The sequence below is a fragment of the Crinia signifera genome, chromosome 11 (genome assembly GCF_055691185.1).
Source record: "Crinia signifera chromosome 11, ASM5569118v1, whole genome shotgun sequence".
Taxonomy (NCBI): Eukaryota; Metazoa; Chordata; class Amphibia; order Anura; family Myobatrachidae; genus Crinia; species Crinia signifera.
The window spans coordinates 70803054-70819508 of record NC_139227.1 but is presented as its reverse complement, the minus strand read 5'-3'; the positions used below and the strand labels follow the sequence as shown (position 1 = coordinate 70819508).

At 44.1% G+C, this 16455-nt stretch overlaps 1 long non-coding RNA gene across 3 annotated transcripts in view; it reads left to right on the top strand.

Moving 5' to 3' along the window:
- LOC146045229 (uncharacterized) overlaps positions 1-16455 on the top strand; it is a 49305-nt gene that overhangs the window by 10561 nt on the left and 22289 nt on the right. For 2 of the 3 annotated variants that reach the window (XR_014465391.1, XR_014465389.1), the window contains exons 6-11: positions 2919-3033; positions 3563-3746; positions 7623-7737; positions 8267-8450; positions 12307-12421; positions 12951-13134. This is a non-coding gene — a long non-coding RNA (uncharacterized LOC146045229). The remainder of the gene's footprint in view (positions 1-2918; positions 3034-3562; positions 3747-7622; positions 7738-8266; positions 8451-12306; positions 12422-12950; positions 13135-16455) is intronic. The other variant, XR_014465390.1, reaches the window with a different exon arrangement.

Here is a 16455-nt window from a genome sequence, read left to right as displayed (position 1 = left end):
GGCGGGGGATCAGGTGCGACTTCTCCCTTCAGAGAATTTGCATAGTGCATGGGGGCCTTTACTTAAGCCATCTTTGATAGCACCAAACCCTGTGGTTTTCTACCACGCTGATACCCTGCGGATGTAGCTATAGTCATGTGCCCTGTACTTGTCCTCTATTGTATTCAGCTGTAGGTCACTGTTACCCTCATTTGTATATGTACTCTGTAATTGGGCCCGGGGGATCCTTTGTGGTGCCATATAAATAAAGTATAATAACCATAATAATATGCGACCAGTGGCAAACGCAGGATTTTCAGAAGGGGGTTTCCAGAGGGGCGGAGCAAAGCACGGAGATGGACACTTAGGTGACCCAGTATATGCCGGGTCAGTTAAAGTATTATAGATAGACCAAATGTATATAAATAATATTAATAATAATAATAATAATAATAATAAAAAAAAAAATATATATATATATATATATATATATACATACATACACATACATACATACATACATACATACATACAGGGGCGTCAACAGCAGTGTAGACCCCTGCGCATAGCAATGTATTGGGGCCCCTGTCAGGAATGTGCTATGAAGCCCCATCACCCATCTACTGGTAGTGTCCTAGCATAATTATTAAAAGATCTATGTATCAGAATCAGAATCAACTTTATTGGCCATGTGTGCTTGTGCACACTAGGAATTTTTTGTGGATCGTATTACATAACAAGAATACAATAAAACCACTAACAGCACACATTATGTATAACTGACTGACGTACCTGGCATTGTCCTGGTTTAAGCCTTTGAGTTATTAAATTATCAATGAGTTGGATATAATGGTTATCATTTATAAATAATTGGCAGCTCTTCCAACACACCCATGGGGTGGCTGCTGAGTGTCGTTTTTTTTTTGTTGGGGTTTCGCCAGTAGCCCTATTCCCCAGTTTTCCTTCAGGTGTAAAAGTTTCCATACACGTTACAATTATTGAATACAGTATTGTATATAATACTGTATACAATAATTGTAACGTGTATGGGCACCTTTACTGCCGACCCGATTGCTGTTCATGTGTGCAATGTGTAATGACCAACCTTGAAAGGAGTGTACACCGGAAGATGCTGTGGCTTTGGTCTCAAATTGCGGTTGGGGATTCTTTGCTGGATACAGGGAGGAAAATCACGCAGCGGCCTTGCACTTTTTCTCACTTGATAAATATTCCCAGACCTGGGCAGGATCCCACGGCCATGCTCTGGAGGATGAGGGACTTCCGGCAGCACTGTGGTCCCTCTGACGCCCTCGGAAGTCGTATTGGGGACACAGACACGGTTTTTCTCCACTCGCGTCTTGATAAACTTGGCCTTGCTTCCGTAGGTCATTGTGCTGCGGGATTCTTCATAAGCACTATCCGCAGGGCTGATGTGCGTGATCATAACCAATCGGCTTTTCCCGCTCAGTGCTCCCTTTAGCAGCCAGGTCAGCTTGCTGTCCCGATAGTTTATATGGCTGCCTGGTCTGTCACGCAGCGCCATGATACACATCCTGAGGGTAAGAAGGGATCGGTTGATGTATCCTCCTTCTTTCATGGTCTGGCCGCTGTTCTTAGTCTGGCTTGCTCGTTCTGATCCCGCAAGGTCTACCATGTACAACTTGCCTGTGCTCACACTATCACTGGCTGTCTGCTTTATGGTGACCTGCAATACTGCATGTGAGCGGGATGAGGTCTTATTAGCGGCTGTGGGAGCTTCTGTGCGCCGCTTGTTGCCCTTCTTCAGCAGGGTCATGGCTTCCTCAGGAGTGCTAAGGGAGAATGTAGAAATCCCTTCTATGTTGGTGTTGCCATTGGGATCCTCTCTGAGGACCAAAGACCTAGAGGAAGGTCTTAATAGGTCTCGGACGGTTTCATTATAGATCTCCGCGTATGATAATGATACGGAGAAATTCTTTTTTTCCCCAGTCTCCTCAATGGCTTTAAACAGGTCCTTCAGGGTGCGATATATTACTCCAGGTTCGCGGTCCTTACCCATCATGGTGAAGGTCTTTCCGGTGCCTGTGGGGCCGTAGGCAAATATGGCAGCATTGTACCCGGACAGGATGTCACCCAATAAGGGCTTCACTGTGGAATCATACACAGTCTCCTGGGTAGCTGCCTGGTCAAACACCTGGTTAAATTGGAATGTTGTTTCTCTTGTCCTGGTGGAGCGCAGGACATCGTTAGGATCCTCACCGGGGTCCTGCAATAGCACTGTCTGCGGTCCGAGCTGGTGTGTGATGCATCGGGCGCGGTTCTTAGTCTCCGTCAAATTAACGGGACGGATGCGCAGAGCGACAGTCATTTGGTGGTCTATAGCTTTATTAGCTTTCGCCTTCTTCATTTTATATCAAACTTCAATCTTCAGAAAAGAGTGAAAAATTATCTGTGTTGGCACAAGTCCAGCAATATTAGATATGACTCAGGAAGCAGTCAGCTGCCAGTGTTCTACCCATCACAGCCCATTGTGACATCATCGGCCCATTGTGACATCATCGGCACATTGTGACATCACTAGCTGCCATATGGCAGAAGGGCACTGCTATGTATCTCATCCAGGGTCTGCTGTTACAGAAGTGGTATCGTCTTCTGGTCCCCCTGGGATGTCTTACCTCTTACTTATTTACGTGATAAAAGTTAATAGGCACAAAGAACCTTTTATCTCTGCATGTTTGTAGCCATACACAGCAGTGGGAGCAATTGTATTAGTTCTGAAAGAAAATATATGTTGCCTACAGATGCCAGTGGAAGTGCGCCTCCAGTGGCCAAATTATTAATTACTTTAGTATAGTGTGAATACTGCTTCATCTCTCGCGGCAGTTTTATAATCAGGAGAAATATACTAACCATGTACAGTTACCTTGTAATAAACCAGCTCATGTCCTCTCTTTCTGCAGTACAATGCATTAAGGACCGCCAAGGATATTATGCCAAGGATCCTTACAAAAACCATGATGGGGGACTGGGACAGATGAGGATATGTTAATCCAAATTCTCATCACCAGGGCAGAGGTAACAGGCTATAGTTTGAGAATGGACATTGTGCTGCTAGGAGGACGCAGAGTGTTTCTCACTGATAAGATCACAACATGTGCTGTATGGCCATTCACACAAATTAGGGCCCTTATTCAGATCTGATCGCAGAACAAATTTGTTCTCAAAATGGGCAAAACCATGTGCCCTCCAGGTGGGACAGATGTAACATGTGTACAGAGAGTTAGATTTTGTTTCTGTGCAGGGTAAATACTGACTGCATTATTTTGACACTGCAATTTAGATTTCAGTTTCAAAACACCCCACCCAAATGTAACTCTTTCTGCACATGTTACATCTGCCCCACCTGCAGTGCACAAGGTTTTGCCCATATTGAGAACAATTTTGTACTGCGATCAGATCTGAATAAGGGCCTAGGTCAATCCATTTTATTTAACAACATTATCAGAACAATTGGTCTTTTGTTAAAGTTTATTTCACCATTTTTCCAATTGGCTGTATTATAATTTCTATATTGTATCATTTCTGTTATTGTTATTTGCTACAGATATGCCGGAGCGACTGGATGCTGTGCAGGCTGTTCTGTGGGACAAGGAAATAGGAGTCTGGTTGGACTTTAATATAGAGGATCATAGACACAATCCAAACTTCTACCCCACCAACTTGGCTCCACTTTGGGCCTCATGTTACTCTGGCACGAGGCTGTGGACAAAGCAGTCTCCTACTTAGAGGTAATTAATTACCTTGTATTATATTATTTTTCTATTTGTTCCTAATTGTATTACATACTCCAGGCTTGCCTACCCTCCTGGAATTGCCGTGAGGCTCCCGAAAATCGGGTCCCCCGGGAAGGTGGGCAATCCTCCCGCATTGGCCAGGCAGCCCCCGCACCCCCTTCCCTGCAGCACAAAATGTCCTTTTTTTGCAGGTCCGCGAATTACGTTGTTTGACTGTCGTGGGGGTGGGGCTTGATGACGTCTGCCTGTCCCGCCCCCCTGACTTGCTGCTGTCAGCAAGTATGACATACTCCTATGGTATTGATTCCATCTGTTAACATCGAAATTCGTGCAGACCCTAGTGCGGGATGAAAACCTAAACACTTGCCAATACTGAGAGAGCGGTCCAATCAGGAACTATAGGTGCGCCATGTATCCCAGAATTCCAATGGCAGGCCAGGTTCATGCCACTGGAAAAGTTTATTTACAAACGCATTATTACTGGTTACTAATGAAGTAATATGTAAGAATATATATAATGTAATATAACGTATGAAGTAGCTTTTATGAACTTGGCAGAGTATATATAATGGGGTATATTGGTTTGCAAATCCACTGTACTGGTTTCTCATTTCCCTACAGTATTTGGCATGATGTTACATTACCTATTTTCTTTCTCAATGCCAAAACGTAAAAAAAAAAAACTTTTTGAAAAATAAAACTGATTTAAAATCTTACTTATATTGTCTGTATTATTTATAAATAGTGATAAAGATTTTCATGAATAGATGAGCAGGACCCTCATCCCTCGTGTGCTTCGCTTAATGTCCCATACACTATGCGATTTGGGCCAATTCCGGTAGATCAAGCTGAGATATTGGGTGAAATCGGTCCAAATCGCATGTGTATAATATCCGTTCTGATGCACAGTCCTGTATTCATCGGAGCGGAGTCGGAGGTTGGACATTCGGCGGGGGATCAGGTGCGACTTCTCCCTTCAGAGAATTTGCATAGTGCATGGGGGCCTTTACTTAAGCCATCTTTGATAGCACCAAACCCTGTGGTTTTCTACCACGCTGATACCCTGCGGATGTAGCTATAGTCATGTGCCCTGTACTTGTCCTCTATTGTATTCAGCTGTAGGTCACTGTTACCCTCATTTGTATATGTACTCTGTAATTGGGCCCGGGGGATCCTTTGTGGTGCCATATAAATAAAGTATAATAACAATAATAATATGCGACCAGTGGCAAACGCAGGATTTTCAGAAGGGGGTTTCCAGAGGGGCGGAGCAAAGCACGGAGATGGACACTTAGGTGACCCAGTATATGCCGGGTCAGTTAAAGTATTATAGATAGACCAAATGTATATAAATAATATTAATAATAATAATAATAATAATAATAAAAAAAAAAATATATATATATATATATATATATATATATACATACATACACATACATACATACATACATACATACATACAGGGGCGTCAACAGCAGTGTAGACCCCTGCGCATAGCAATGTATTGGGGCCCCTGTCAGGAATGTGCTATGAAGCCCCATCACCCATCTACTGGTAGTGTCCTAGCATAATTATTAAAAGATCTATGTATCAGAATCAGAATCAACTTTATTGGCCATGTGTGCTTGTGCACACTAGGAATTTTTTGTGGATCGTATTACATAACAAGAATACAATAAAACCACTAACAGCACACATTATGTATAACTGACTGACGTACCTGGCATTGTCCTGGTTTAAGCCTTTGAGTTATTAAATTATCAATGAGTTGGATATAATGGTTATCATTTATAAATAATTGGCAGCTCTTCCAACACACCCATGGGGTGGCTGCTGAGTGTCGTTTTTTTTTTGTTGGGGTTTCGCCAGTAGCCCTATTCCCCAGTTTTCCTTCAGGTGTAAAAGTTTCCATACACGTTACAATTATTGAATACAGTATTGTATATAATACTGTATACAATAATTGTAACGTGTATGGGCACCTTTACTGCCGACCCGATTGCTGTTCATGTGTGCAATGTGTAATGACCAACCTTGAAAGGAGTGTACACCGGAAGATGCTGTGGCTTTGGTCTCAAATTGCGGTTGGGGATTCTTTGCTAGATACAGGGAGGAAAATCACGCAGCGGCCTTGCACTTTTTCTCACTTGATAAATATTCCCAGACCTGGGCAGGATCCCACGGCCATGCTCTGGAGGATGAGGGACTTCCGGCAGCACTGTGGTCCCTCTGACGCCCTCGGAAGTCGTATTGGGGACACAGACACGGTTTTTCTCCACTCGCGTCTTGATAAACTTGGCCTTGCTTCCGTAGGTCATTGTGCTGCGGGATTCTTCATAAGCACTATCCGCAGGGCTGATGTGCGTGATCATAACCAATCGGCTTTTCCCGCTCAGTGCTCCCTTTAGCAGCCAGGTCAGCTTGCTGTCCCGATAGTTTATATGGCTGCCTGGTCTGTCACGCAGCGCCATGATACACATCCTGAGGGTAAGAAGGGATCGGTTGATGTATCCTCCTTCTTTCATGGTCTGGCCGCTGTTCTTAGTCTGGCTTGCTCGTTCTGATCCCGCAAGGTCTACCATGTACAACTTGCCTGTGCTCACACTATCACTGGCTGTCTGCTTTATGGTGACCTGCAATACTGCATGTGAGCGGGATGAGGTCTTATTAGCGGCTGTGGGAGCTTCTGTGCGCCGCTTGTTGCCCTTCTTCAGCAGGGTCATGGCTTCCTCAGGAGTGCTAAGGGAGAATGTAGAAATCCCTTCTATGTTGGTGTTGCCATTGGGATCCTCTCTGAGGACCAAAGACCTAGAGGAAGGTCTTAATAGGTCTCGGACGGTTTCATTATAGATCTCCGCGTATGATAATGATACGGAGAAATTCTTTTTTTCCCCAGTCTCCTCAATGGCTTTAAACAGGTCCTTCAGGGTGCGATATATTACTCCAGGTTCGCGGTCCTTACCCATCATGGTTAAGGTCTTTCCGGTGCCTGTGGGGCCGTAGGCAAATATGGCAGCATTGTACCCGGACAGGATGTCACCCAATAAGGGCTTCACTGTGGAATCATACACAGTCTCCTGGGTAGCTGCCTGGTCAAACACCTGGTTAAATTGGAATGTTGTTTCTCTTGTCCTGGTGGAGCGCAGGACATCGTTAGGATCCTCACCGGGGTCCTGCAATAGCACTGTCTGCGGTCCGAGCTGGTGTGTGATGCATCGGGCGCGGTTCTTAGTCTCCGTCAAATTAACGGGACGGATGCGCAGAGCGACAGTCATTTGGTGGTCTATAGCTTTATTAGCTTTCGCCTTCTTCATTTTATATCAAACTTCAATCTTCAGAAAAGAGTGAAAAATTATCTGTGTTGGCACAAGTCCAGCAATATTAGATATGACTCAGGAAGCAGTCAGCTGCCAGTGTTCTACCCATCACAGCCCATTGTGACATCATCGGCCCATTGTGACATCATCGGCACATTGTGACATCACTAGCTGCCATATGGCAGAAGGGCACTGCTATGTATCTCATCCAGGGTCTGCTGTTACAGAAGTGGTATCGTCTTCTGGTCCCCCTGGGATGTCTTACCTCTTACTTATTTACGTGATAAAAGTTAATAGGCACAAAGAACCTTTTATCTCTGCATGTTTGTAGCCATACACAGCAGTGGGAGCAATTGTATTAGTTCTGAAAGAAAATATATGTTGCCCACAGATGCCAGTGGAAGTGCGCCTCCAGTGGCCAAATTATTAATTACTTTAGTATAGTGTGAATACTGCTTCATCTCTCGCGGCAGTTTTATAATCAGGAGAAATATACTAACCATGTACAGTTACCTTGTAATAAACCAGCTCATGTCCTCTCTTTCTGCAGTACAATGCATTAAGGACCGCCAAGGATATTATGCCAAGGATCCTTACAAAAACCATGATGGGGGACTGGGACAGATGAGGATATGTTAATCCAAATTCTCATCACCAGGGCAGAGGTAACAGGCTATAGTTTGAGAATGGACATTGTGCTGCTAGGAGGACGCAGAGTGTTTCTCACTGATAAGATCACAACATGTGCTGTATGGCCATTCACACAAATTAGGGCCCTTATTCAGATCTGATCGCAGAACAAATTTGTTCTCAAAATGGGCAAAACCATGTGCCCTCCAGGTGGGACAGATGTAACATGTGTACAGAGAGTTAGATTTTGTTTCTGTGCAGGGTAAATACTGACTGCATTATTTTGACACTGCAATTTAGATTTCAGTTTCAAAACACCCCACCCAAATGTAACTCTTTCTGCACATGTTACATCTGCCCCACCTGCAGTGCACAAGGTTTTGCCCATATTGAGAACAATTTTGTACTGCGATCAGATCTGAATAAGGGCCTAGGTCAATCCATTTTATTTAACAACATTATCAGAACAATTGGTCTTTTGTTAAAGTTTATTTCACCATTTTTCCAATTGGCTGTATTATAATTTCTATATTGTATCATTTCTGTTATTGTTATTTGCTACAGATATGCCGGAGCGACTGGATGCTGTGCAGGCTGTTCTGTGGGACAAGGAAATAGGAGTCTGGTTGGACTTTAATATAGAGGATCATAGACACAATCCAAACTTCTACCCCACCAACTTGGCTCCACTTTGGGCCTCATGTTACTCTGGCACGAGGCTGTGGACAAAGCAGTCTCCTACTTAGAGGTAATTAATTATCTTGTATTATATTATTTTTCTATTTGTTCCTAATTGTATTACATACTCCAGGCTTGCCTACCCTCCTGGAATTGCCGTGAGGCTCCCGAAAATCGGGTCCCCCGGGAAGGTGGGCAATCCTCCCGCATTGGCCAGGCAGCCCCCGCACCCCCTTCCCTGCAGCACAAAATGTCCTTTTTTTGCAGGTCCGCGAATTACGTTGTTTGACTGTCGTGGGGGTGGGGCTTGATGACGTCTGCCTGTCCCGCCCCCCTGACTTGCTGCTGTCAGCAAGTATGACATACTCCTATGGTATTGATTCCATCTGTTAACATCGAAATTCGTGCAGACCCTAGTGCGGGATGAAAACCTAAACACTTGCCAATACTGAGAGAGCGGTCCAATCAGGAACTATAGGTGCGCCATGTATCCCAGAATTCCAATGGCAGGCCAGGTTCATGCCACTGGAAAAGTTTATTTACAAACGCATTATTACTGGTTACTAATGAAGTAATATGTAAGAATATATATAATGTAATATAACGTATGAAGTAGCTTTTATGAACTTGGCAGAGTATATATAATGGGGTATATTGGTTTGCAAATCCACTGTACTGGTTTCTCATTTCCCTACAGTATTTGGCATGATGTTACATTACCTATTTTCTTTCTCAATGCCAAAACGTAAAAAAAAAAAACTTTTTGAAAAATAAAACTGATTTAAAATCTTACTTATATTGTCTGTATTATTTATAAATAGTGATAAAGATTTTCATGAATAGATGAGCAGGACCCTCATCCCTCGTGTGCTTCGCTTAATGTCCCATACACTATGCGATTTGGGCCAATTCCGGTAGATCAAGCTGAGATATTGGGTGAAATCGGTCCAAATCGCATGTGTATAATATCCGTTCTGATGCACAGTCCTGTGTTCATCGGAGCGGAGTCGGAGGTTGGACATTCGGCGGGGGATCAGGTGCGACTTCTCCCTTCAGAGAATTTGCATAGTGCATGGGAGCCTTTACGTAAGCCATCTTTGATAGCACCAAACCCTGTGGTTTTCTACCACGCTGATACCCTGCGGATGTAGCTATAGTTATGTGCCCTGTACTTGTCCTCTATTGTATTCAGCTGTAGGTCACTGTTTCCCTCATTTGTATATGTACTCTGTAATTGGGCCCGGGGGATCCTTTGTGGTGCCATATAAATAAAGTATAATAACCATAATAATATGCGACCAGTGGCAAACGCAGGATTTTCAGAAGGGGGTTTCCAGAGGGGCGGAGCAAAGCACGGAGATGGACACTTAGGTGACCCAGTATATGCCGGGTCAGTTAAAGTATTATAGATAGACCAAATGTATATAAATAATATTAATAATAATAAAAAAAATATATATATATATATATATATATACATACATACACATACATACATACATACATACATACATACATACAGGGGCGTCAACAGCAGTGTAGACCCCTGCGCATAGCAATGTATTGGGGCCCCTATCAGGAATGTGCTATGAAGCCCCATCACCCATCTACTGGTAGTGTCCTATTATAATTATTAAAAGATCTATGTATCAGAATCAGAATCAACTTTATTGGCCATGTGTGCTTGTGCACACTAGGAATTTTTTGTGGATCGTATTACATAACAAGAATACAATAAAACCACTAACAGCACACATTATGTATAACTGACTGACGTACCTGGCATTGTCCTGGTTTAAGCCTTTGAGTTATTAAATTATCAATGAGTTGGATATAATGGTTATCATTTATAAATAATTGGCAGCTCTTCCAACACACCCATGGGGTGGCTGCTGAGTGTCGTTTTTTTTTTGTTGGGGTTTCGCCAGTAGCCCTATTCCCCAGTTTTCCTTCAGGTGTAAAAGTTTCCATACACATTACAATTATTGAATACAGTATTGTATATAATACTGTATACAATAATTGTAACGTGTATGGGCACCTTTACTGCCGACCCGATTGCTGTTCATGTGTGCAATGTGTAATGACCAACCTTGAAAGGAGTGTACACCGGAAGATGCTGTGGCTTTGGTCTCAAATTGCGATTGGGGATTCTTTGCTGGATACAGGGAGGAAAATCACGCAGCGGCCTTGCACTTTTTCTCACTTGATAAATATTCCCAGACCTGGGCAGGATCCCACGGCCATGCTCTGGAGGATGAGGGACTTCCGGCAGCACTGTGGCCCCTCTGACGCCCTCGGAAGTCGTATTGGGGACACAGACACGGTTTTTCTCCACTCGCGTCTTGATAAACTTGGCCTTGCTTCCGTAGGTCATTGTGCTGCGGGATTCTTCATAAGCACTATCCGCAGGGCTGATGTGCGTGATCATAACCAATCGGCTTTTCCCGCTCAGTGCTCCCTTTAGCAGCCAGGTCAGCTTGCTGTCCCGATAGTTTATATGGCTGCCTGGTCTGTCACGCAGCGCCATGATACACATCCTGAGGGTAAGAAGGGATCGGTTGATGTATCCTCCTTCTTTCATGGTCTGGCCGCTGTTCTTAGTCTGGCTTGCTCGTTCTGATCCCGCAAGGTCTACCATGTACAACTTGCCTGTGCTCACACTATCACTGGCTGTCTGCTTTATGGTGACCTGCAATACTGCATGTGAGCGGGATGAGGTCTTATTAGCGGCTGTGGGAGCTTCTGTGCGCCGCTTGTTGCCCTTCTTCAGCAGGGTCATGGCTTCCTCAGGAGTGCTAAGGGAGAATGTAGAAATCCCTTCTATGTTGGTGTTGCCATTGGGATCCTCTCTGAGGACCAAAGACCTAGAGGAAGGCCTTAATAGGTCTCGGACGGTTTCATTATAGATCTCCGCGTATGATAATGATACGGAGAAATTCTTTTTTTCCCCAGTCTCCTCAATGGCTTTAAACAGGTCCTTCAGGGTGCGATATATTACTCCAGGTTCGCGGTCCTTACCCATCATGGTGAAGGTCTTTCCGGTGCCTGTGGGGCCGTAGGCAAATATGGCAGCATTGTACCCGGACAGGATGTCACCCAATAAGGGCTTCACTGTGGAATCATACACAGTCTCCTGGGTAGCTGCCTGGTCAAACACCTGGTTAAATTGGAATGTTGTTTCTCTTGTCCTGGTGGAGCGCAGGACATCGTTAGGATCCTCACCGGGGTCCTGCAATAGCACTGTCTGCGGTCCGAGCTGGTGTGTGATGCATCGGGCGCGGTTCTTAGTCTCCGTCAAATTAACGGGACGGATGCGCAGAGCGACAGTCATTTGGTGGTCTATAGCTTTATTAGCTTTCGCCTTCTTCATTTTATATCAAACTTCAATCTTCAGAAAAGAGTGAAAAATTATCTGTGTTGGCACAAGTCCAGCAATATTAGATATGACTCAGGAAGCAGTCAGCTGCCAGTGTTCTACCCATCACAGCCCATTGTGACATCATCGGCCCATTGTGACATCATCGGCACATTGTGACATCACTAGCTGCCATATGGCAGAAGGGCACTGCTATGTATCTCATCCAGGGTCTGCTGTTACAGAAGTGGTATCGTCTTCTGGTCCCCCTGGGATGTCTTACCTCTTACTTATTTACGTGATAAAAGTTAATAGGCACAAAGAACCTTTTATCTCTGCATGTTTGTAGCCATACACAGCAGTGGGAGCAATTGTATTAGTTCTGAAAGAAAATATATGTTGCCCACAGATGCCAGTGGAAGTGCGCCTCCAGTGGCCAAATTATTAATTACTTTAGTATAGTGTGAATACTGCTTCATCTCTCGCGGCAGTTTTATAATCAGGAGAAATATACTAACCATGTACAGTTACCTTGTAATAAACCAGCTCATGTCCTCTCTTTCTGCAGTACAATGCATTAAGGACCGCCAAGGATATTATGCCAAGGATCCTTACAAAAACCATGATGGGGGACTGGGACAGATGAGGATATGTTAATCCAAATTCTCATCACCAGGGCAGAGGTAACAGGCTATAGTTTGAGAATGGACATTGTGCTGCTAGGAGGACGCAGAGTGTTTCTCACTGATAAGATCACAACATGTGCTGTATGGCCATTCACACAAATTAGGGCCCTTATTCAGATCTGATCGCAGAACAAATTTGTTCTCAAAATGGGCAAAACCATGTGCCCTCCAGGTGGGACAGATGTAACATGTGTACAGAGAGTTAGATTTTGTTTCTGTGCAGGGTAAATACTGACTGCATTATTTTGACACTGCAATTTAGATTTCAGTTTTAAAACACCCCACCCAAATGTAACTCTCGCTGCACATGTTACATCTGCCCCACCTGCAGTGCACAAGGTTTTGCCCATATTGAGAACAATTTTGTACTGCGATCAGATCTGAATAAGTGCCTAGGTCAATCCATTTTATTTAACAACATTATCAGAACAATTGGTCTTTTGTTAAAGTTTATTTCACCATTTTTCCAATTGGCTGTATTATAATTTCTATATTGTATCATTTCTGTTATTGTTATTTGCTACAGATATGCCGGAGCGACTGGATGCTGTGCAGGCTGTTCTGTGGGACAAGGAAATAGGAGTCTGGTTGGACTTTAATATAGAGGATCATAGACACAATCCAAACTTCTACCCCACCAACTTGGCTCCACTTTGGGCCTCATGTTACTCTGGCACGAGGCTTTGGACAAAGCAGTCTCCTACTTAGAGGTAATTAATTATCTTGTATTATATTATTTTTCTATTTGTTCCTAATTGTATTACATACTCCAGGCTTGCCTACCCTCCTGGAATTGCCGTGAGGCTCCCGAAAATCGGGTCCCCCGGGAAGGTGGGCAATCCTCCCGCATTGGCCAGGCAGCCCCCGCACCCCCTTCCCTGCAGCACAAAATGACCTTTTTTTGCGGGTCCGCGAATTACGTTGTTTGACTGTCGTGGGGGTGGGGCTTGATGACGTCTGCCTGTCCCGCCCCCCTGACTTGCTGCTGTCAGCAAGTATGACATACTCCTATGGTATTGATTCCATCTGTTAATATCGAAATTCGTGCAGACCCTAGTGCGGGATGAAAACCTAAACACTTGCCAATACTGAGAGAGCGGTCCAATCAGGAACTATAGGTGCGCCATGTATCCCAGAATTCCAATGGCAGGCCAGGTTCATGCCACTGGAAAAGTTTATTTACAAACGCATTATTACTGGTTACTACTGAAGTAATATGTAAGAATATATATAATGTAATATAACGTATGAAGTAGCTTTTATGAACTTGGCAGAGTATATATAATGGGGTATATTGGTTTGCAAATCCACTGTACTGGTTTCTCATTTCCCTACAGTATTTGGCATGATGTTACATTACCTATTTGCTTTCTCAATGCCAAAACGTAAAAAAAAAAAACTTTTTGAAAAATAAAACTGATTTAAAATCTTACTTATATTGTCTGTATTATTTATAAATAGTGATAAAGATTTTCATGAATAGATGAGCAGGACCCTCATCTCTCGTGTGCTTTCCTTCTCATAATGTCCCATACACTATGCGATTTGGGCCAATTCCGGTAGATCAAGCTGAGATATTGGGTGAAATCGGTCCAAATCGCATGTGTATAATATCCGTTCTGATGCACAGTCCTGTGTTCATCGGAGCGGAGTCGGAGGTTGGACATTCGGCGGGGGATCAGGTGCGACTTCTCCCTTCAGAGAATTTGCATAGTGCATGGGGGCCTTTACTTAAGCCATCTTTGATAGCACCAAACCCTGTGGTTTTCTACCACGCTGATACCCTGCGGATGTAGCTATAGTTATGTGCCCTGTACTTGTCCTCTATTGTATTCAGCTGTAGGTCACTGTTACCCTCATTTGTATATGTACTCTGTAATTGGGCCCGGGGGATCCTTTGTGGTGCCATATAAATAAAGTATAATAACCATAATAATATGCGACCAGTGGCAAACGCAGGATTTTCAGAAGGGGGTTTCCAGAGGGGCGGAGCAAAGCACGGAGATGGACACTTAGGTGACCCAGTATATGCCGGGTCAGTTAAAGTATTATAGATAGACCAAATGTATATAAATAATATTAATAATAATAATAAAAAAAAAAATATATATATATATATATATATATATATATATATATATATATACATACATACATACATACATACATACATACATACATACATACATACAGGGGCGTCAACAGCAGTGTAGACCCCTGCGCATAGCAATGTATTGGGGCCCCTGTCAGGAATGTGCTATGAAGCCCCATCACCCATCTACTGGTAGTGTCCTAGCATAATTATTAAAAGATCTATGTATCAGAATCAGAATCAACTTTATTGGCCATGTGTGCTTGTGCACACTAGGAATTTTTTGTGGATCGTATTACATAACAAGAATACAATAAAACCACTAACAGCACACATTATGTATAACTGACTGACGTACCTGGCATTGTCCTGGTTTAAGCCTTTGAGTTATTAAATTATCAATGAGTTGGATATAATGGTTATCATTTATAAATAATTGGCAGCTCTTCCAACACACCCATGGGGTGGCTGCTGAGTGTCGTTTTTTTTTTGTTGGGGTTTCGCCAGTAGCCCTATTCCCCAGTTTTCCTTCAGGTGTAAAAGTTTCCATACACGTTACAATTATTGAATACAGTATTGTATATAATACTGTATACAATAATTGTAACGTGTATGGGCACCTTTACTGCCGACCCGATTGCTGTTCATGTGTGCAATGTGTAATGACCAACCTTGAAAGGAGTGTACACCGGAAGATGCTGTGGCTTTGGTCTCAAATTGCGATTGGGGATTCTTTGCTGGATACAGGGAGGAAAATCACGCAGCGGCCTTGCACTTTTTCTCACTTGATAAATATTCCCAGACCTGGGCAGGATCCCACGGCCATGCTCTGGAGGATGAGGGACTTCCGGCAGCACTGTGGTCCCTCTGACGCCCTCGGAAGTCGTATTGGGGACACAGAAACGGTTTTTCTCCACTCGCGTCTTGATAAACTTGGCCTTGCTTCCGTAGGTCATTGTGCTGCGGGATTCTTCATAAGCACTATCCGCAGGGCTGATGTGCGTGATCATAACCAATCGGCTTTTCCCGCTCAGTGCTCCCTTTAGCAGCCAGGTCAGCTTGCTGTCCCGATAGTTTATATGGCTGCCTGGTCTGTCACGCAGCGCCATGATACACATCCTGAGGGTAAGAAGGGATCGGTTGATGTATCCTCCTTCTTTCATGGTCTGGCCGCTGTTCTTAGTCTGGCTTGCTCGTTCTGATCCCGCAAGGTCTACCATGTACAACTTGCCTGTGCTCACACTATCACTGGCTGTCTGCTTTATGGTGACCTGCAATACTGCATGTGAGCGGGATGAGGTCTTATTAGCGGCTGTGGGAGCTTCTGTGCGCCGCTTGTTGCCCTTCTTCAGCAGGGTCATGGCTTCCTCAGGAGTGCTAAGGGAGAATGTAGAAATCCCTTCTATGTTGGTGTTGCCATTGGGATCCTCTCTGAGGACCAAAGACCTAGAGGAAGGTCTTAATAGGTCTCGGACGGTTTCATTATAGATCTCCGCGTATGATAATGATACGGAGAAATTCTTTTTTTCCCCAGTCTCCTCAATGGCTTTAAACAGGTCCTTCAGGGTGCGATATATTACTCCAGGTTCGCGGTCCTTACCCATCATGGTGAAGGTCTTTCCGGTGCCTGTGGGGCCGTAGGCAAATATGGCAGCATTGTACCCGGACAGGATGTCACCCAATAAGGGCTTCACTGTGGAATCATACACAGTCTCCTGGGTAGCTGCCTGGTCAAACACCTGGTTAAATTGGAATGTTGTTTCTCTTGTCCTGGTGGAGCGCAGGACATCGTTAGGATCCTCACCGGGGTCCTGCAATAGCACTGTCTGCGGTCCGAGCTGGTGTGTGATGCATCGGGCGCGGTTCTCAGTCTCCGTCAAATTAACGGGACGGATGCGCAGAGCGACAGTCATTTGGTGGTCTATAGCTTTATTAGCTT